The sequence below is a fragment of the Pundamilia nyererei genome, unplaced genomic scaffold (genome assembly GCF_000239375.1).
Source record: "Pundamilia nyererei isolate P.nyererei 1_Seehausen unplaced genomic scaffold, PunNye1.0 scaffold00103, whole genome shotgun sequence".
Taxonomy (NCBI): domain Eukaryota; kingdom Metazoa; phylum Chordata; class Actinopteri; order Cichliformes; family Cichlidae; genus Pundamilia; species Pundamilia nyererei.
This window is the reverse complement of record NW_005187504.1, coordinates 924,595-947,361: the sequence shown is the minus strand read 5'-3', so window position 1 is coordinate 947,361 and position 22,767 is coordinate 924,595. Positions and strand designations below refer to the sequence as shown.

The 22,767-nt window shown below is 39.3% G+C and overlaps 1 long non-coding RNA gene and 2 other non-coding genes across 3 annotated transcripts; 1 reads left to right on the top strand and 2 right to left on the bottom strand.

Moving 5' to 3' along the window:
* Positions 1-342: 342 nt before the first annotated feature.
* LOC102208274 (uncharacterized) lies at positions 343-4,240 on the bottom strand. Its single transcript, XR_311937.1, has 4 exons — positions 4,190-4,240; positions 3,666-3,828; positions 3,400-3,506; positions 343-717 (listed from the first exon to the last, which is right to left on the bottom strand). It is a non-coding gene; the product is annotated as an uncharacterized LOC102208274 (long non-coding RNA).
* Positions 4,241-16,558: 12,318 nt separating this feature from the next.
* trnar-ucu (transfer RNA arginine (anticodon UCU)) lies at positions 16,559-16,651 on the bottom strand. The gene is made up of 2 exons: positions 16,615-16,651; positions 16,559-16,594 (listed from the first exon to the last, which is right to left on the bottom strand). It is a non-coding gene; the product is annotated as a tRNA-Arg (tRNA).
* A 5,798-nt stretch (positions 16,652-22,449) lies between these two features.
* trnay-gua (transfer RNA tyrosine (anticodon GUA)) lies at positions 22,450-22,537 on the top strand. The gene is given in 2 exon segments: positions 22,450-22,486; positions 22,502-22,537. It is a non-coding gene; the product is annotated as a tRNA-Tyr (tRNA).
* The last annotated feature ends 230 nt before the right edge of the window (positions 22,538-22,767 follow it).

Genomic DNA, 22,767 nt, shown 5'->3' with positions numbered 1-22,767 from the left:
GCTGGGATGGTCAGTTTGGTAAAGTAAATCCGTTGGGCATCTTTCTTTGCCTTTAGACAACAATTCTGATGGCAAAAGAGCCAAACGGGACAGGCCAAAAAGAAAAAAAAAAAAAAAAAAAAAAAAAAAAAAAAAAAAAGAATTGAAAGGGGGAGGGAGGGTGAGGCACGTAAACGAGAACGATCAGCTTGCAGAACTGGGGGAACCTATATAGATGAGAACAGGAAGGAGCGTGTTTGGAGGCGTGGTCCCGCTCCTGAAACTCCGATACATAACTGTCCAATAGAAGGATATTGTGTGTGTGTGTGTATAATGCAAAAGTAATGCAGTTTTTGTTCATTCTTTTGATCATTTTATTGATTATTACTTTAAAGCCACCAATGTTAGGGTCATAAACAGTACATTTGTTTACACAGCAAGAAAAACAACCTGAATGAATTTCTTTTACTATTAATTTCAGATAATAGTGTCTCATTTTGGTTGACTTCCATATAAAAATGATACTTTTTGCAGCTGGTTTTACTTTCAAAAACAACATTCACTTTGTCTGAACGGGGGGGAGACAATTTTCTCATGAAGAAATGAGACTCCTCAGACATTCTTATGTATGTGCAGGAACTTTTTGGGGCTGATCCAGATGCCTCACGCTGGGCCAGCCGTCTCCAGCTGAGCTGTGAACTGCAGGTGAAAGTCTTAAGAAACAGGTGCCTGCTCCTCCTGCCAGAGGGAACAAAATAGCAGGGTGGGCATCGGTTACACCAATCGCTGTCTATCAGAGTGGAACCCGTATTGATTAACAAGGCCGATAGACTCGGTGGCCCCAGCCACCAACTGTCGACTGCGCCTCCCCCTTCTGTGTGCAACAGCGATAGTGGGTTTAGGGTTACGCCCTGGCCCCCTGCATACCAAATTTAAAAGGGTGGAAATGGAATTACTGCATCTGTTTAGAAGTCAACTTCTGCATTCTCTGGGCTGCCCACTCTGCCACTCCTCTATCTAACCTCCCTTCTTGACTCTCGGTAGGTTTCCCCCCGATTCTCCCAGGGCTCTCAAAGTTCACGACGCCAAAGAAAAAGGTGGGTGGGTAGCAAAGGAGGGCGGCTTCTCACAGAGTTACTGAGGCGTGCTGTGAAACTCTGAAATGTCTGTGTCTTTGTAACCTCCTCATGGGAAGTTTGGGCTTGTGATACTCTCAAACACTACTCTCCTTTCTATAATTTAATGTGGTAAAATTAAGTTGATTCGCACCGTGGAGCCACAACTCTGTCAGTCTTGAGTAGTTTCTCTGAAAAATGTGGTTAGATCGATAAGCAAAAAGGGAATTAGGGTTAACAACAGACAAGATAATAAAGTCTCAGTTAATGTGATGCTTCCTCACAAATCAACTCATGTTCATAAGCTCCCACAGAGCGTAGATGATCATCACTGCAATGATGATAAAGTGGCATTTTGTTTTAGCCTTGAAAGACAGAATGTCACAACTGCAATTATATTAAAGGGAAGTTTATGAAGTCTGATTGGGGTGAGGAACAAGAATAATTACTCAGAAGACACATTTGTGCATAATCTGGGAGTCTTTGCACACATACAGCTCAGAGCACCTGACATTTGTGTCAGATTTGGCCCAAATGTCATTAGCTGCACTTGACATAGACTAGGGGAAGCTTTTTGTGGGACAGATGTGACCCAGATGTCAGTACACACCTCACATCTGGCCTATATAAACTGAACCTGGTCAAGCAACCAGTCTTACCTCAGTCAGTGCAATGAGTCATGGTCAAATCTGGCACGCAAGAGAACCTCTGCTTTGGGCTAAATTTGTGCCAAACAAGCATCGCTATCTGGATAATGTTCTATACATATTATAAACAGTAATATATATATATTTATTAACTAGTTATCCATATCTTATTTATTCCAACATCTTCGAACTCTCTACCATGTGCCATGAATATAAACATCTCACACATGTTACACATGTTTTGATTGTTAGTATTGTGTGTTGTCTATCCTGTTACTTACACTGAAAGAGAAGAAAAAGACCAAATCCTTTTACTTGGTCAATAAAGTTGATTCAGACTCAGATTACGGTGATGGAATAAAAGGGAATTTTACTGCCAAACAGAATAAATAGCAGGAATACTCAATAGAAAAACAAATGAGGGGAAATTTCCTTTTGCTATAGCTTTATTACCGGGTTCTCCGCCTTATGAACAAATTAATAAATACAAGCCCTTGTGTAATTCTTAACCACCTCTCTGGATATTCAGTAGATAATAGTTAGCCAAGAGATTTTAAGGGCAGCACACTCCACTCACTCATGGCACTTGGGCAGAGTTGGCGCATGTGAAATTGCTGACATATTTCCCAATGTCTACAACATTTACATTAGATTCCCCCTGAGAGCAACATGTGCCACTGTGCATGCGTTAATGCCCTTAAATTCCAGGTTACAAGTATGTACATGTATGCTTTGTTAGCAATGTTTGTCTTTGCCACCATCATCCACTTCATTCTGTAGGCACCAATAACTGACCTGACCCAATTGCATTGAAACCTGCAACTCCGCGTATAATATCTTTCTGAAGCTGGCAATTAAATGAATATTTAAATGAGTGTCGCCTTGGTCCCCAGGGTAATTTGGTTGATTTAAAACTTCATGTGCGCATGGGAGAAGAGGCCTGAGTTTAATTAGATGTGATGTATGTCTTCAAGATAAGATGTGAAGGCCCTCCTGACTTCTGAAGATGTTTACTTTCTTTAAGTTTGGATGCATCCTTTCAGACGCCACCCTTGATCTCAGAGGGAATGCTGCTGTCACCAAGTTCTCACTGGCTGGATAAATAATCAGAGTATAAATAACTATGATATCTGATTTTGGAAGTGTCAATTGCTCTGAGCTAATTACTCCACAGCCTGGAAATTCAACACTCAGCAATAAATACTCACTTAAATGCTCATCCTTGCCAAATACTTTTGACAAATTTGAATCTGCTGATATTTCAGATAAACGCGATTTTCTGTCAGAAAAATCAGCTTTGCTTTGTTTAAGCAGGTTTCTTTTTGACAATGTGTTTTTCCTTTAATGGCTGAGCGATCATTATTGAGTGGAAGGCGGTCACTTCCCAGGGGAAATCTGAATTTCTTGCAGTGTGCGCCCATTCTGCATCTCCTGGTCAGTGATGGATAGAGGATTCCTCCCTTCCTTCCTTCCACAGGTTAGATTCCTCTGCGGTTCTCTTCCATGTTTACTTAAAGACAAACTACTAATCAGCCCGGGGTGGGTTGGGAGGCTTAGGGCAGTCACCCTTAACACAAACATGCACTCGCGCACACACAAACCCTGACAGTGTTGCTCTACTGATAGAGTGTGTATGAGTGTGTATTGTATGGACTCACCTTCCTTCCGCTCATTAACCAGAGCAAACATTGACACGAATACCTCCCATCCAATCAGTCTACTGCTGGGCAGGACCATGACAGCCATGTCTGTGTTAACCAACCTCCTGAAACCACACACACTGATATGGGAGCCAAAAGGTGTAAAATATGCTGAAATATTGTTTTTTACATATCAACCACCCCTAACATTTAGGTTTTTTTCCCCATTATAACATGACTTTTTAACTTATTTAAACTTTTCCTAATGCAGCCTAAAAACTCACCCTGAGGGGTTGCTGGAAAATTATCTGCAGACTTTCCTGTGTGGCTCCAGTGTTTCTCCATGGATAGGGTGATTCCCAAAAGTCTTGGCTCCAGCCTAGCTTTCTTTGTCACTATTTTGGTAGCTGAGTTTTAGGATTTTACAACCAAAAAACTCCTCAGAAGCTTGGAATTTGAAAATAGAGCAATTAATATATCATAAAGATGGAAGGTGAAGTTACAGATAAGTCTTCCGAATTCCAAATTTCATTTTTCCAAATGCCTTGAGTGCTGAAAAAACAAATTCCTCAAAAATCCCAAACCAAAGCTATCTGCATGGCTTGATATCACCAGGTGCTTCAAATAATAATAAAAAATATATAGGCCAATAAACAAAAACATGTACATACAATGACTATGGAGCAGTGGCTGGCATTGTCTCTTTAAACTACAAGCTACCACATGACCAGATACGCACAGGGTTGTACAGGTGTATGAATTCAAAGACACACAACAACAAAGCAGTAATATTGCTTTAACTCAATACCTTTTAACTGCTCACACCTGAATTTAGCTTAGGGGATACAGACACACAAACTTCAATAATGTGCGATCTGCTGCAAAGCAATTTTACTTTCACTCACACAGCTAAACTGTGCCCATTCAGTTACTGCCTGAAGCCAATAATGCACACCTGGTTTCACTACAACAGAATGAGCTGATAATTTGCATTGATTGAACAGGTCACAACCTCAGGGAATACAAGTGAAATCCAACTTAAAAGGGAGTGGAGTTTTGCTGTGGGTCACCCAATAACAATTTGAATCATCGTTTCCAAAAACTGGCAACATCCTCACATTTGGCAGCAAAAAGACACCAAACATGACAGTAAACCCGAGCAGTCAGACTGCTAATGAGACTGCTTTGAACAAATACCCAGGTCAATGTAACAGGTACAAGTAAACAAATAAATCAGAGGCTTTACAAGTACAGTTTCCCGCACTCTTAGAGATTATGGGCAACATGTTTGTGTCATGTCTTGCATTTAATTCAGAATAAGATAGATTGCTTGTCTGACACTCTGACTGATTGCATATCTTGGCACTACTGTTGTAGACATATTGCTGTGTTCATACACCTCATGAATCAGCTTGAACAGAGCTATTAAAATAACTTCCTGGGTTGTAATCGACGAGTGTTGCTGTTTAAACTGACGCTATTGTATCTTAACTGCAACATCACTTAGCGATTAAAAACCCATGAACAATTATTTCAGCACTTTAAACACACACAGAAGTGAATGCAACAGAAGACAGTCATGTGTTTCCCTTTCACAGGAGGTAAAATCAGCTGCCAGAGTCTGACCACTTGCCCGTGTCTCCCTTCATAATCCCTCCATACTGTAGTTTAAATTTGGAGGCTGCCAGCCCTGCATTGAGGGTGTTACCATGAACCCTTCTAAATTGCCACTTGTTCTCCTGGCGTCATTAAGACCCTAGGGCGACAGGGGTCTGTTCTTAAATTGCTACGACTGGAAACAGCAGTGGCATGTTTATAATTACGATCTTTCTTCAGCAGCGATGACGTCTTCCCTGCGGTAAACACCAACACTCGGCCGGCTCTGGTCCTGAACAGGCACGAGGATTCATTAAGAGCCTTGACGACAGCCTCAGAGCTCACTTAACTTTGAGACGTTGGCTGTGTTTTATGAGAGGCTTTCAACCTCAGAGGGACCTTTTCAGTGAGGCTGTTCTGAGGGCAGAAGCAGTGACGAGGTGAGAAATGTAACCATGTTGAAAGCCATTAGTGTTCCATTAGAGTCTGGCCTTCAGGAGTAGGCTCAAGCAACGAGAGGTGACACAGTACGCCTTTCATATCTAAAACCTGTGGCATGTGTAAGACAAATTATCGTTTCTTGATTAAGCAGTGTGTTAATAAACAAAAAGAAGCTGTTTTAGGACTAATTAAATACTCACTGAATTAACAAAACGCACATGTCATTTTCATATTGATGTTATGTTTACACTTAAATAAACTGCAACTCACTGTATTCTTTGCAGTAAAATTGTTCAGCAGCAATAATATTTAATAATTAATACAATTATAATAGGTAAAGTTCATTATTTCCTGTAGTAATGACTCTGGTAAGCCAGTATCTTATCTTTTTCATTCTAGTCAAAAAAGGCAGATACATTTTCAGTTCTTGTAAACTAAAGACCAGAAATACCAAACCTTTTCATCTAGTAGAAAGACAATAGCTGGCTTATGTATAATCTGGGAGTTAGCCTGTCGACAGCCTCTGGGGGCAAAGGTTTCTGGTGTAGCAACCAGATGTCCTAATGACTTACTGTTATTGTTTGCTTTTATTATTTAGAGTGCAGATAAATTAATAAAGCTAATGATTGCTCCTGATTGCCCAGGGGATTGTCAGCTGTTCTTTACCCTCTCTGGACGAACTGCGCCGCTCTCGCTGTCTCAGGAAAGCAGGAAATATCATAAAAGACTCCTCACAGCCCGCTCATAACTGTTCCAACTGCTGCCATCAGGCAAAAGATACAGGAGCATCAGAACAAAGACAAATAGACTAAATAGCACTTTCTACCCTGTAGCTGTTAGGGCATTGAATTACAAGTAATCACCTACAATTCAACCTGCCAAATACTGTGCAGTGGATGACATCCTGTGCAATAGTGTCTGTGTGCAGTAAGGTTCTATTTATTATACTGAATGACTGTGTTCTACCTCTCTTATATTTATATTTTTTCTCTTGACACCGCAGGGACTGCACTTATTTTGTTGCACTTGTTAAAAATGACAATAAAGATATCCTGATTCTGATAATTAAATTGTTGCTAGATACAAGTTGATGATTTCAAGATTGCATTTGCATGTTGCAAAAACCGTTCACTTGCATGCAACCAAAGTCTGCTCAGACCTGTTTGATTATTGCAGTGTAACTTGCGCTCTTGGTAACATTAAATTATGATTGTTGATCACAGGCTGATTGCAGATTTCCTTTCATGTAGATCAGCTTACTTAAAAGAAATAGTTGCTGCTAGCTACAAAAAGTACAGATAACGTATTCCTCATTTTATATAAAACTAAAGAGATGCTCAAGGGACATTTATTCAACCCGTTCTTGCTTAAATTTATACTAGATGCCCTTTATCAACATGAGTCTTTAACATCTGGGAAGATCAACTTCCTGAAATACTGAAGCTGTGAGTGTAAATGTTTGAAAAAGAGATAAGTGGGATCTCCATAGTTCTTGGGCCTTGCCCTCTCCTTCTCAGGGAATTGGATTTGGCAGATTTCCATCATCTTAGTGGAGCTGGGCCTGTTTTTCTTTCTCTTTTCTTTATACTGCTGCTAAACCTGCTGCCCCCTTTTTTACTGCTGTCCTTCTAGCTCAAAATACCTGGAGCAGTGAAGCTGGAAAAGCCATTTAGGATGGATATCAGATGATGTGTAATTTGGGCTTAAAATAACATGTAGGCAAAGAGTAAGTCTGACGGCTCAGCTTATTTCCTGGAGCGTTTAAGTGGCCTCATTTTACTCATTTGGTAAAAATCTGACTAACATACACATTGTACAGACAGGTTAATAAACACTCAGGCACACACACAAACACACTCAGGAAGACGACCCACACACATACACACATCTGCACAGAGTCTAAACAGTCAGCCAAGCTCACTCTTTCTCTTTCTCACACACACACGCACCATGTACAAGTGATCCCGAATAATATTTACCCCTGTTTGCCCCTGCTGTAACAGCTGTGCAAAAGTCTTGAGCCACGCCTCATTTCTTTATATTTTGCTTCCAGACTTTCTAAAGGTCTTTCAAAGTTTTTCTTTTTCACTCTTTTTCAGTCCGGCCCATTTCACAGGAATGCTTTTTCTTGTTTGTTAAGCCACTTAACACTGACCTGCGACTAATTCAGGGACTAAAAAAGGCACGTAACTCAAAGGATGAACCAATGTTCCATCTACAGATAACAGACAGTTTAGTAATTAACCAATTTTAAATTGTATTTATAGAAACTTTATTATTACACTTGTTATTATTACACAGCCTGTTACAAAAACACATAATTTGCTACAGATTTCTTTAGCTGAACCTATAAAAAACAATAACACAGTTTGACAGGGGTAAACATTTTATTTTTTCACTAACAAGCTTATTCCCAAAGAGCTATTTGCCAAAAAACTTGATATATATTGGCATGGTGTTTCAATTTGAGGAATTTGAGGAAACTGGACAACCGATGGACAAAAAAGAAAGAAAGAAAAGAATCTAGACCAGTTGAATATTATCTGAAAGTCATGTCCTCAAGAAAAAGGGAAAAATCCAGACCTGACATATCACCTGAGAGATGCATTTTGACCTTCAGCTTATCCATCTACTGCTCACTGAAGCCTCATCAGAAATGTTCTCATTGAAAAGGATGCTTGTCATGAAGCCATTCTTAATGAGGGGAACAGGGAGAAAGACTGAGGAATGCCAAATTACCCAAGAACTGGACTGACAATCAGTGGCAACAGATTTTATGGAGTGATGAACCCAAATTTGGAAAATGATGACTCAAGTCATCAACAGTATGAATGGAGGAGGTCAGATGTGAAGTACAACAGTGAGTGTCTACAGCCATTTATAAAACACTTTGGAGGCTCTGCCTTGTTTGGGGATTTGTATTTCAGCCAGTGGTGTTGGGCAAAGATCAAATGTTGATCCACCATCTAGAAAGTGCGTGATTGTCAACAGCTCCATTTCTCAGTATGACAATCCAAAAACACTGCCAATGCAGTCAGTTATGGATTGGACTCCATAGATCCTGAATCTTAATGTTATCGAAGCAGTATGTAGTCATCTGAACTGAGGACTAAGAGCTCATACCCTTCAACAAGCGTGTGTTCAGATTGCATATCCAAATGTATGATAACTTACCGTATTTCCATTTAGGATGTTGATTAAATTACTTGAAGTGTCTGCAACAGTGCAGGAAATATGAATTTCAGAAATGTCTCCTATTCACCCAGCTTTAAAATCTAGATAAAACACAGGGTGTTGGCCGCTCTCTGAAGACAGTGCACATACATTTATTTGTATCAGGAGGAGCAACACATTCCACAGGAAGGTGATGAGTCAACTTTGTCCCAGATGAAACTTGGCAGAAACCGCCATGCATGACTTGACCAACCCACCCATGACAATGTTCAGATTGTTCAGTCCAGACACACAGTGATCATTAAAGGTAAATCCCTAACTTGCCTAACTAAACCTAATGTTACCCTAACCTGGCTACACATTTAATAACTAATGTCAGGGGTTCTCAAACATTTTGGGAACAGGTGCCTTGAGGGGAACCTTTCACAGAGCTGCTTCACAGTGATAAACAGAAACACATTTCATAATTAATTGTATTAATACCCATTATATGCTTTTAAACTGAAAGTAATTGTATTTAAATTTTATTTGGGCTCATCTTAACAACCGTCATGTGATGCAGTTTGGCCTCCCTTCTTGCTGTTGTCAAAATAACCGAAAACAATATGTGTCTCCATCTTTTCTGGGTTTATTTAGTTTGTTTTTAGGATTACTGAAAATATAAACTGATGTTATTTCTCTTTGCTGAGTGACATAAACGCAAGAAAGCTCTATGCAATGTGTCTAAGTCATATCACAGTGTCTACTGGCATTTATTAATCCAATCTAGATGCACATTTTTATGACTTGTAGAAAATTATTTAGCATATTATTCACCCTTTGCCATTGGTGAATACTTTGAAGGGTTTTTACATTAAAACATACCTCGAGATGACTGTTGTTGTGAACCTGTGTGATATAAATAAAATTGGATAACTAATGGAAAAACAACAAATGCCTTGCCATGGGTCACAAGTCTTACCACTTTGATAACCCAGAAAGTGACTCCATAGAGACCAACATTTAACACTTGTGGTCATCTGAGGACTACCAATTAACCCCATGTCTTTATTCTGGAGAAAACCTACATAGACACAGCAAGAACCAATGATCTTCTTGCTGTGAAGCAATGGTTCCCCTCCCCCCTCCACCACAAAACAGGCAGGAATGAGGTACTGAAGTAAATGGGGGCCACTGTGGGAATGAGGAGGGAGGAAAATAGAGCCGTGAGGACAAAATAGTACAGAGAGGTGAAACGAGTGACAGGTAGCTGTGATTTCCAGCGATAGTATTTTTATATGGATTCTCAGTATATAACGAATGAGCTGTTTTTAATCATGCATTGTATAAGTTAAGGAAGCAAGCCATGGGTCGACTTTATTATCCTTGCAGGTGATTATGAAGTATTTTTCTTGCAATTCATTTATCATTCACAAAATACTACATCTACTGAATGACATTCCAAAAGCCTTGGAAGTGCAGACCCAGTACAAACTCTAGCAGCGTCACTCAGCAATGATAAAGCATGCACCAGAGTGTAATTAAGCTTATCTCACCTCAAACGTGTCTGACAACAGGTGCATTCAGAGCTGCAGTTGTCAAGGATTGCAGCTGCATGAGCCTTCATTTGTGAGATAGCGCAGTCAAAGGGTAACCCACTCAAGGAGAAATGGCTCTGACTGTTCAGACGCCTATAAAAACGCCAGTCTGTACGCTGGTCTAATGGTATTTTGCTTGCAAATTAGGTTGGTGTTTTCATCTGATAGTAGCCCAAATCTGCCATGTTTTATGCCACAGCTTTTTAATTGGTCCTCATTTTCAGTAACACAACTTGATATTCTGAGATTAACTTGATGATATGATACAGACGGGGGAGAAATTAGATTTTATAAAAATGTTTTGGTGTATTTTACACATGTCAAACTAAAGAAATTTGTTGTTTTGTTTCCCCCAGACTTGGCTCCCTGAACTCAGCTCCAAAGGTCACAGACGTTGACAGAGTGAGACACTCCTTTCCTCTCTGTCAAAGAACCTCGAGTGCTTATAGCATGGACATTCCAAACTTAGAGACATAGTCCTAAATACATACAACCTTTTATACCACATGGCCCGCGAACATCTCGACCTGTCCAGACAACAACCTACTAATCTCAGCAAGCTGAAGCTAACTATTTAGTTTCTGTGGTAACGCTGTGTTGTGGTACTTCGCAGTAAGAGCTATATAAAGGGTCACTGACTTAAATGAGTATTTACAGTACAAGAACGAGATCAATACTATGAGATACGGCCTGTTAAAATAATACAGGCTCAGAGCTATGTTGGCCCTTCACTGATGACAGAATCCTTGGAGGCCATTACTATGTATGTTGTTTTGGTCCAACATTTAATGAAGTGTGCATACTGTGCATCTATAACCTCTGCTTTTAAATACAATATTAAAGTTTTACAATTAGCTCTTCCAAATTGTTGAATATCTGCAGCTTCTGTGCATTTGCCAGAACTGCTGTGGGCTCGATTCTCAGGAGTTTCTTCCAAAACAAACATTTGTCTCTAGGGATTTTACTTCTGCAGGGAAGCATTTAAAAACATTTTTCTACTTTTTACTCTTTATTTCTTTGTCTTCTGAATGAGTGACACCCCAGAAGATAAGATCCCTCAGTGATGACGATTAAGTGAATGACTTTAAGCGTCTAGTTTTTGAGGAAACACAGTTGTTAAACTGAACCAGAGAGGTTAAGCTGACAAAAAGAAACCCTGTCATCCATTTTTATTAAACATAAAACAATATGAAGAAATATGATGACATTTTTACCGCTAAAATGACAAAAACATTTTCTGGATTTTGTTACAATTGTTATAAGTTCTTTCAGCATTTTAATACGCTGCATTGAAAATGCAGTTTATCATTTCTGAGATTCTATACAAATGTAGTAAATGTAAGTAAATGTAAGATTGTACAGGGACATTTTAGAGTATTTGCAGTAATCCTACTAGCTACCTGCTGTGGTTTTGGCGTGGAGCTGTAAGCGTTGGGTTTCGCCGGCGGGTCTTTTGACTGGGCTCACAGAGGATGAGTGGAGATCCTGAGTGCTGTAGAGGCACTTATGAAGGGCGCACATTGTTGCCAGCCCTGGGGAGAAAACTGAGCAGTCTGGCAACACAGGCGGAATTTCCTACTGTGATGTTATCTCACACAAGACATTTAGCTTCAGCCAAATGAAGAAGGGGGAGAGAAAGTGGTAAGGAAGAGGAGGGTCAAAAAAGAGGGCGATAGAAGGAAGGGGAATGACAGCTGAGGACATAAGGGAGAGGATGAAGAGGTGGTCAGATAATGATGAAGACAAGGGAAGTAAAATGTCCTGTAGAGCAAAGGAAAATGAAGTAAAAGGCAATGAGGAAATACATTATGAAGGGTAGATGGGGAACAAGAAAGAGAGACTGCAGAAATGGGAGTGTAGGTACTTTTCTTTACACATTAGTTTTATGCACATTTTATATTCACATGAAAATCTTGTGGTACCTTCTTCTGTGTCTCCAACTGTGTATAAAGCCTGCATGTCATTCATTCTGTATTCCACTGTGGGGGTGCAAGCATCAGACCAGGCTCACTTTGCTTCTGAACATATTCTATGTTAACCAGAGGGGGCCACGAGTGGAGTAGAATTCACCGCATCAGAAAAGTGAAGATATATAATTTACAGACAGGACACATCCATCCATCCATCCATCCATCCATCCATCCACGCATCCATCCATCCATCATCTCCCACTCATCTGAAGTTCAGTTCTGGTGGCAGTAGGCTATAAGCTGGATCCTTTTATCCAGGATCCTTACCCCCACACTTTCCATTTCCTCCTGGGTCTCCTGAGATCATACGAGAAATATAATCTCTCCAGTGGGTTCTGGGTTTACCCCAAGGGTCTCTTTCTAGTTGGGCAAACCCAGAACACCTCCAAACTTGAAGTACCCAGAAGCATCCTAAGCAGAGGCCCAAACAACCTCAATACAGGACACATACATTTTTAAATTTACTACAAGGTTTTTTAAGTTACAGAACTGAAATGACAAGATGAAAGTTCTTTAGGGACACATAAATGATCAGAAATACTTTCATTTGTGCACAAATTGAGCACCGAGGAAGAGAAACCTGAATATGGTTTCAATATGTTTTGCAGCAGAAATCGATTTAGTAATCTAGATAAAGGCCTCAATTATATCAAATGTTACCAAAATTAAATGGTCAACTTTTAGATCCACACTCTTCCTCTGCGTTGCCATTACACAACAACATCTTCACTGCATCGCACAGTAGTATATGGTGCAGTTTTCACTGTATCATCAAAGCAGCGTAGCAAAGAGAGTAATGAGAGGACCTTTGAATCAGGGACTAGAGCAAGACTAGTAAAGCATTTTTATGACCTTTGCATGATAAGATTTAATCATTGAACCACTTGACTGAAAGTACAATTTGAATCAAAACAGTAAAAACTGTTTAGAAATCAGTTGGAGAATCAAGTTGAATGAGGAACTAGGTTTGTAATTTTAACAAAATATATAGGTTTGAAAATGCTAAATGTTAACACGCACTAACTGTTTACATGTTTGAATCACACTGACATGTCAAAGTAAACCTGCAGGGTGAAAACTACAACAAAACCACATTTATGAGCCTATGTTTGTTTTTGTTTTTTAAATGAAGCAACAGAAACAGAAAATGTGACATTTCAAATATATTACAATCAACATTGCTATAGTTAAGAAAATGTTCCCCTTTTCCTTTTAAAAACGAGACATTTCAAGACATTTATGCAAAATTGATAACATCATTTTGTTATATGAGCTCAATTCTTAAAAAGTCTCATTATAAAGTCAATAAAATAGCACCTCATCAAAAGGACTGGGAAAACAGCCTAATAAAAATTCCACAAGCTCTAAAAGTTATCCTTCTTATCTCTCTGATTGAGCTGCAAGAGGACAAAAGTGACAACATAAAGTGATAAATTGGAAGCACTGTTGGGATTGCAGAAAACACTAGTTAGACTAGTAAATGTTTTACATGTTTTATATAGGCAGCACTCTCGGTGAAGCCCATAGCTGGCCTGCAGCCTGGAATCCAGAGATTTAAAAAGTTGTGCAATAATAAAACAAAGAGTAATGTGCCCTGAATGACTTCAAGCAATAACATGACTGTTGCTTTAAATTAGCACTTCAAGAAGCTTTTTGAGCCTTAAAGATTTCCAACATTAACATAATCTAATATGAGGTATTACAACTTGTGTATAAAATGCACTATTACATTTAAAGTATTTATTTTCCTTTGAATTTTCTGTCTAAGAGAAGGCATCAGCCCCACTTTTAAAGCCAAAGTCACTGAGAGTGACATGTGACTGTAACATTTTGTCATGTGCAGGCCTACTGCATCTGTTTTGAAGTCAAAGGACGTCACTCTCATGTGAAAGGAAAGATTGATCCTCAGACTGACTTCAGGCCTTTCTTGGTTCTGTCACATCAAAACCTTTAAGTCTCCTTGATGCTGAAAAAGGAGATCTCATGAAAGTTTTTATTTTCAAATTGACAGTCTTCTTTCTATATCACAGAGACTGCATGGGGTTTATGGTTTATCTGAACAAGACCAGTCAAGTAAGTAGACACATAAAAATACTTAACAATTTAACAATATAACAATTTGAAATTAAACATGCCATGTGATTCATTCAATAACCTGTAACACATGACTTGATATCCTTCCTGCCAAATGAATTTACTCAACAGTAGTGTTCTTCTGGACAATAATTACCGACCTGTTTACTGTGCAGACGGTTAATGTTTTGTTAACACAGTAGTCGCTGTAGTAACATGGCAACAATAAAAACGGGAGAGCATTTTTCATTGTTCTGCCAGTATTAAACAAAGAAAGCAATGATCGTGATCGTCTGACATTCTTGAAGTACTTTTTGTTTAACTTTTATTTAATCACCTGAGAAAGTAACATACAACAAAAGCGAATGTTTTGTCTGAAGAGAGGATTTTCAGACATTCAGGTGTGTGAGCACAGATAAGCGTACAATCGTTCAGATGCATCACTTCCTTTGACACTTGACTGGAAAACAGTGATCCATATATGGTTTTCAGGGTTGGAGCAACAACCAACCAACCAAATAAAGTCCCGCAAACAGCTGGTTTGACACACCCTCAACCTAAGAGCGAGAAGTTGCCAGTTTTTTTCCTTGTTTGCTCGTCTTACTTTTAAACGGCATCATTCCGCTTTATAAAATGATGATTGGATTACACAGGTGACCTGTTGGTGGCATCTTTCTATTATGTTGAGTTGCATCTACAGCCATGTGAAGTTCAGAAAGTTGAATGACACAATTTAAAGTATAGAAATGTTCCCTGTGAGAGAATGCCCTCGGAAAACAGGTGTTAAGGCTTCTCCTTGTAAACACGGTAAATCCTCATTGTCCTCATTGTACTGATTGTAGCAATGCTCTGCCAGAAATTCTTAGCGTTAGCATGTTGGATAGCTAACAGCTTGGCTAATAAGTGCAAAAGCTTGAGCGCAGCTTTGGCTCTGCTTAGGTTTCACTTCACACTTTGCAAATGGTAAAAAGAGCATGGCACCAAAGTATTGTGCACTGTGTATCTTCAAACATCTACAGCTGCAGGTTTTAGCAGATAGTTCTTACTTAGATGTGCCTCGCTCACAGGGCTGCTGGTTCACACGACCAGTTAGAGCAAGATTTTTCAGTAGCCTAATGGGGCCTTGCAGATACAGGACATGAAGGTAAAAAGGGGGTCAAAAGAAGTGCTCTATATCTGTGTTTTTAACTTTTGTTTTTATTCTAAGGTGCTCAAGGTTAATGTGAGCAATTTAACAGCATGTACTGCATGAAAACAGGAGAAAATAACTCAGAATTGCATATCAGATAGTGAAGAGTGGCAAAGGTACAACCACAATCATAAAAATTCCATCTAAAAATAAAGGCGGATTGTCTTGAGTACTGACAATGATGCTGCTGACCTGCAGATTTTATTTGGGCTTTGTTTATTCATTAATTTGACCAACGGAGATGTTGAAAATGCTCTGGTTTAACTTTTATCCATGTGAGGTTTGTACATGCTAGGCCTTGGGAACTTACAGACTTTAGGACAACAAATTCTTAAATAACACAGTTTATAGATTAAGCAACGTCTATGCAGAAGGCCACGGTGCATGTATAGACGCAAAGTTCAGTTCTAAGGTTAACTCAAGGTAAAATAATTCTCTTGTTATAATGTATGTTAATACAGTTTTTTAGTTTCAGATTTGTATTTGACACTGAGCTGCTACCAGATCTAAAGGTCTGGTGCTGAATAATTGAAATCAGAGCAATGAAAAAAGCTTTGGGGATTTGCTAACTTTTCCTGGATAAATACAAAAGGGTTGAAAAGCAGCTCTTCGAATTATGCAGAGCTTTGTGAAACATCCACTTTTGACATATGACCTGTCAATCTAAGTCACAGTTGGACCTGATTAAGCTGATGAAACCAACAGAGAGCCACGTGAAACTGACAAAGACACATTCCACTTTGTATGCATAAGATGCTGTTGTTCCAGGAGCAACAGACTTATATGAAAAAATGTTAAAAGCAGCTCCAAAAATAAACCATCGTAACACTTCTTTGATACTAAGGCTTTATAAAATCTGCCAAATAGGTGAGTTAAGCTCGCTTGTTTTCAGTGCAAATGAGCTTTAATCAGTTGCATCATGTGGCGTCATCTTGATACCTGCGCACAATCTGCACATTTATGGCAATGGATACAGTTGGGAAAACTACTTTTTTCTAACATTTTATTTTATTCTTTCTAATGCATGATATGAATTTAATTCATTTAAATTAATTAATTTAAATATTTTCATCGACAATTTACACCCCCATCTAAAACCTTTGTGTTTTATCATCTAAGTGAAACAGCCCATAATCTTTTGTTCAGATAGAAAACAGCGACCCTGGTGGGACTCGAACCCACAACCTTTGAATTGCATCTCTATGTCTTTAACTAGAAGTCCAATGCGCTATCCATTGCGCCACAGGGCCACATGCATGCATGCTGCTGTCCCTTTCTCGTTTCGTCTGAAAATATGACTGAATCTTCTTGGGAATTACCGCTAATTCATACTGTGCATTAATTCCTATGGATTGGACTCTTATAAAATTTACATGTTTTGCTTTTAGTGATTTTAGTCAAGACCAATAGCAAAAGAGAACAGCATACACTGTAATGTCCTCTCTACAATGTCAGTAATAAGGGAAAATATAAATTAAAATTAGTGCATTTGTGGAGTTTTTGATGCTTGAATATTGAATCCATCTGAATCTTTTTTTCTTTTTTGTTTGAAACACTTTGGTTTGTTCCATTTTTATATTATGAAATCTAAAGATAGCTGACCTCGATGAAACTTGACTTGAATGTTTGAATACAGACCGAGTTTTCAGCTTGGGGTTACATGCAAAAGGGGCATGGTCACTATAAAGATAGATAAGTAATTAGCAACTTAGATTTGTTCACTTAAACCCATTTGTTTTAAACAGCTCATTGAAAAGCCAGACTAATATAATTAAGAATAAAGTATTTTGGCATAATAGAGAACAATAGATGTTTTTCCTTTGTTGTATTCAAAGGAAGCAAACAGACTAAGGGCTCTACAGTTGCTCATAAATGTGTTATTTTAGCTTAAACCCTGCTGATGTGAATGGGTACTTGTTGCCATGTGTCTGAGTGAAGAGGCCCGGTCCTGGTCGACTTAGCTGTGTGACACGCGATAGGGTCCAAATCCAAAGTGGAATGGCTGCAGGCTTCAACCTGCGCTTAAGAGGGTCACTGCTGAACAAAGGGGGTTCAGTCACTTGCTGAGAGGCTGCACACACTGAAAGGAACATGGGGCCAAGGCGGTGTGTGCGTGTGCCCGTTTGTGTGTGTGTGACACAGAGGGAAAGCGAGCGTGAGCACGTTTGAGCTTAAAATAATTTTAAAGAGAGAAATTAGTGTATCTTATCTCAGATGCCTTGCTTTCTTCATTTAAATCTTTCCCTCACATCTTACATGTCTCATCTGAAGAAATTAAGAGGAGAAGTGAGAACAGAGGAATCCAGGAAATACGCACTTAGTGAAATGAGCCGTCTTTGCCTCTAGAGTGGCATCAGAGGCGACATGAGTTAATAATGGCTGCGCCGCTGGATCAGTTTAGCTGCTCTGTCTTTTGCTGGCTGCACGGCACGGATGATTAATTAAATACTCCCAAAATAATGACAAAGTGAGCAGTTTGTTGTAGGCTTACTGCTTTCATATCATCAAACAGGACGCTGAGAATTGTTTCTCTTTCTTAATACACACTAGAAGTTGACAAAAGTGTTATGGTGATGCATCTGCATTGCAGCCAGATCACCACTTACTAAATATTTGAAGGCATTTTTAAGCTCATATATGCCAGCAGTGTGAAGGTGTCCTGTGTAGTTTTCTTGTCTTTACGGGTGAACAAACCTGTTAAACTCTTTGATCCTCATAAATTGTTTGTAAAAATTTTACAATAACCTTTTACAACTCTGCATACTTTCTTGCTTCATCAGTGTTTCACTGTTACATTGCCCTGGCTTTGGGGTATCTGTGAATCAGTGGAACAAAGTCTGCAAGTGACAAACAAAACAGGATGTGACTTAAAAAAAATACAGTTACATGGAGCTACGCGAGCTCAGAAACCTTGCAGGAAACCTCTAAACTGTTACAACACTGAAAACCAGTGTGTATGTGTTTATATGTGTTGCTGTTTATGTCCCTGTGTGTGTGTATGGGTTTACAGGGCAAAGATGCACTAACGACGTCTGCTTGTTTAGTCAAGAGCAAGAAAAGTGAGTGAGATTTTCAGATTAGGTTCTTGCCAAAAGACTATGACTGCCCCGTGAGGTTTTTCTAAGCACTGAGAATGTTCAACAGTGCGTTCTGTGTACAAGTGTATCTTGAAGGGAAAAAACCCAACTCAGACATCTTTAAAAGCTTTTTATTTGTACTGTTTGTTCATATTTTTTGTGGAAGGTCACACCTGCCATTCCTCCAGGTGGCTGGGTATTATACTGCACTATGAATTAAACCAAGAATGCAGCATTTCACAAGAGAACAAGTCTTTTATTTGGTCAGTGATATCCGTTGTGTCTGATTCCTGTGTGTTACCATCATAAAAGGGCTCAGCTTTTGCACTACACTCTCCTTTCCATGAAAAAACACTTCAAAATTCCCAGACGTGACATCCTGAAACAATATCTGTACTAATCTGGAAGAATAATACAGTAAATGTTCCCATACAATCAAGAGGTGTCTGCAAATTGTGTCTTTTATTGCAGCTCTTTCAAAATCCAAACTTGTGTAAGTCCCCGTTATATTGCTTCCCACAGTTTTGGCAGAAAGGCTCCTCAAAACGGGGAATATTTCACCTCTTAAGCCAAACGTGAAGTGCCAAACCTGCAAAACATAGTGACTGCCTCAGCTTTTCACTTTGCCTGGCACAAATCATTCAATGTCAGGCCATTTCCCACGCCAAATAGGCTTAAAATGCTAAAAAGACGAGAAGAAAAGAAGAAAGTCCTGTCAAGTTTTTCCACTTGGTTTTGTTCTCTTTTTCTGCCTCTGTGTTTTTTCACCTCAGTATCTATTTGTCCCCTTTTCTTTTCTCCTTTTCCCTCCCCCCTCCACCTCCTCCCCCCCACCCTCCTCTGCAAGTCTAACATGTCATTCTCCTTCTTTTGTACCTACAGGCCTTTTTTCCTATTGAACTCCCCGCCCTCTCCACTCCTCTGGCTCTCCTTTTTCCTCTCAGGGGCCTAATTATGAGCCGGCATTAAATAAAAACATTTATATTTCTCCAAAAAAAGGCTTCTCTCTGTGCTTTCTCTGGACAATGAGGGCTTATGATTCTCCCTTCCCTCCTGCTCCCTCTTTCTGTCTCTTTCTCTGCTGAGTGGCCATTCACTGGGGGTCTATGTCTCTTTGTGATTGGCTTGCTCTAGGACTCCTAGGGGGCAGTAATTGTGTCTCATTAAGTCTTACAGTAGTCGTGAGGGGAGTGTAGTGGGGTGGGAAGTGAGGGGGAGTTTGCTGCACAAGGCCTCGCAATTAGAAATCCCAGAGAGCTTGAATGGGAACCCTAATCAGACCACAATGGCCGAGGCTCCCTGCCTATTAGGGCAAAAAGGAAGTGTTGCCATTGTCCAAACACACACACATGCAGACGCACACACACACACCAGGAATGCATGCAGAACAGTGGGGATGGATGTAGTTGTGTGGTGGCATCGTCCCACAGGCCAATTTGGAACGATTGGGAGACTTAAGAGAGCTTTTCACTGCCTCAGTCACGAAATACACATTCATACACTCAGAAAGTCGAGTACACACACACACACACACACACAGGTGCAGGCACACATACACTTTTCCATCCATACTGAAGCTAAAAACGGGTCTCATTAGTGATGTTGAGGACGAGCTGGGAGTTTGCTTTCTGTTTGCTCATTTGTCACCCTGTGATTCCTCTCACTGCACACAGGAGGTTTTTCAATTTTTGTGTGAAAAACACTTCCTGCAAGAAACATATTTTAGTGTCTCCGTGAAGCAGAAGCGGGGTAATACAATCAGCATGCTGCGTCTGCGGTGGATACATAAATAACCCATGCACCTCATCTCTGTGGAAATTCAGTAAATTTCAGTTTCTGTGAAATAAAAAAAGAAAAAAAAACCATACAAATAATGATATTCCACCACCATCTGTCTCTAAAAGGGAAATGCATTGGAAAGTGAAAACTTTGCAAAGCCTTCCCTTGTTTTTATCTCATAATAGGAGCAGAAAGTGGGTCTCTTTTCCTCCGTTTATCTGTGTAGCGTTCCCAGGAGAAACAGTGGCTACCCCTCCTTATCTTTGTTACTGCCGAGTGCTGCAGTGGATTATGAAGTGGATTATGCAAATGTCTCACAATATATTCATATTAACAAAGGTTGAGGTTCATGTGCCTGTGCCCGGAATTTATGAATACGCACATATTTTAAAAATGGCTGGAATGTGCTATAATTTAATGGAAATGAACTCAAATGACTGTTATAATTATTGTAATGTGCTTTGCCTCATTTTCAATTTGTGGAATTAGTAGCAACTTTAAAATAAAGCAATATTCAATTCAATTTAGCCCATTGTTGCAATTATCAGCTCTATTGATCCTCTGTAGAATAGACGGTTATTGTTGGACTTTGATCCAAATGTTGAGTAATTTGCAGTTTATTTTTTCTGGAGTCACAAAAACTGCTGGGATCATGTCACAAATGGATGACTTTCTTGGTTTTGAAGAGTTTTCATTGGTGTTTTGTTTGCTCTAAATGCAAAACATGGACGGTCTGAAGACTAATAAGCAGTGGAGGAAGCTCCTTGTCAGCTTAAAAAAAGTCAAGGTCATAAAGGAAGCATTCTGTTTTCTATTGAGAAGGAAATACAACGCTTATGGACGACTGGGAAATATTAACATCCTGCTTAGCCAACTGACTCATCTGAAATGATGCAATAACAGATTCATGAGCAGTTGTTGAATTTATGATTCATCTGGTCGTGTCCTTAAAGTCACCAATAGGTGAAGTTTAAGAAAAATGTTTCTGGATCTAAGGGGCAGAGGTAAAACAGTTTCAGTATACCTCTGTAGACTTTACAGGATACTCAGTAGTTACATTTCACATTAGGTTATCTATGCTTGGGTAGCAAATCAGTTCATAACAGATCTGACATCCCTGGAGATAAATGTGACTGGATAAAGGCACAAGTTCAAACCTGCTCACGGGATGGGAACATCTGGGTGCGGAAAGTCAGCAGGAAACATTCAGCCTTCACGTGCTACAATGACCTTCGCTGAGCCGTTTGGTTGTGAACCAAGCAAAACGCTGAAGCTGACTAACTTTGCATAGAAGCAGGAAGCAATTTTAAAGATATTGAAACGATATTCCTGTTTTAAAAATAGATCAAATGACAGTATGGATATTTAGTGTTACTCTGTTGCTATAATGAGAGAAAGAATCTGGAGTTTCTCCTGTCTCTGTGTAGTTTCAGCCATACTGTATATAAAATGCTGTTATATTGTTTTTATATTATGAATGCATATAAAAGATGGACTATCAAGAACCAATAGCATGTGAACTGCCTTTGGAAACATCCCTTTTAGTGTTACTGACACCGTCCATTTTTGAGCCTAAAGCTGCTATGTTTGTAAGAAAAGGTAATAATGTCAAACATGAGGCCCAGGGGCAAGAATCAGCCCACTTGGAAAATGTGAAGGAGGACATAAATTTTAGACTTTTATCTGTATTTTCATACATTTTACAGACTTTCTATTGAAAAAGACGTCTTCCATTCGCAATCATACAACACTAATGTAAATAAGTAGTAGATAAATAATTAAATCACAGTATGTTCCTGTTTTTTTTTTTAACTCTCTACTACAGAAATGTATGATTTTTACAGTGAGTTCACAAACAAAGTTCACAAACAAACAAAAAAAAGTCAATTTTGGTCAATTAACAAAAATTCTCCTCAACAAGAATTTTAATCCATGACACTGAACACACCAGCTAATATGAGACCCATGTTTGGTTTCAGCTCTTTTATCTTTTATTTGATGTTTTGACCAACAGTCTTACTCTTTTGGTTTACCAACTTTGTTTTTGTAAGCAGTCAAGTGCTTCCAGCAACCTGCAACTGATAAAAGTCTACAGCAGTAAACAGCAGTAATCAGTACACCTACAGTACTGTGCATATATACACAACACAGCTGTGTGTAGAATATACAACCTAACAAACCCAGAGTTCACCCCTTCGATAGCTCAGCTGGTAGAGCGGAGGACTGTAGGAGAGTTATGCTGAAATCCTTAGGTCGCTGGTTCGATTCCGGCTGGAAGGAGAAGGCTTTTGTGTTTTGGTAAGAGTGGCGAACAGACATCGTCAATGTTGGCAGTTGGGAATGTCACATATGTTACTTGTAAACTGTAAACTCCCTGATAAGTGTGCCAACTTCTCAACCACTAAAAGCTCCTGAATCAAATCAATGTGGTAGAACGTCTCATAGTAATAAACTAAGCAAGAGTTCATTTATTTCTGTATAATGTATACTATTTACTCTTATTGAACTAT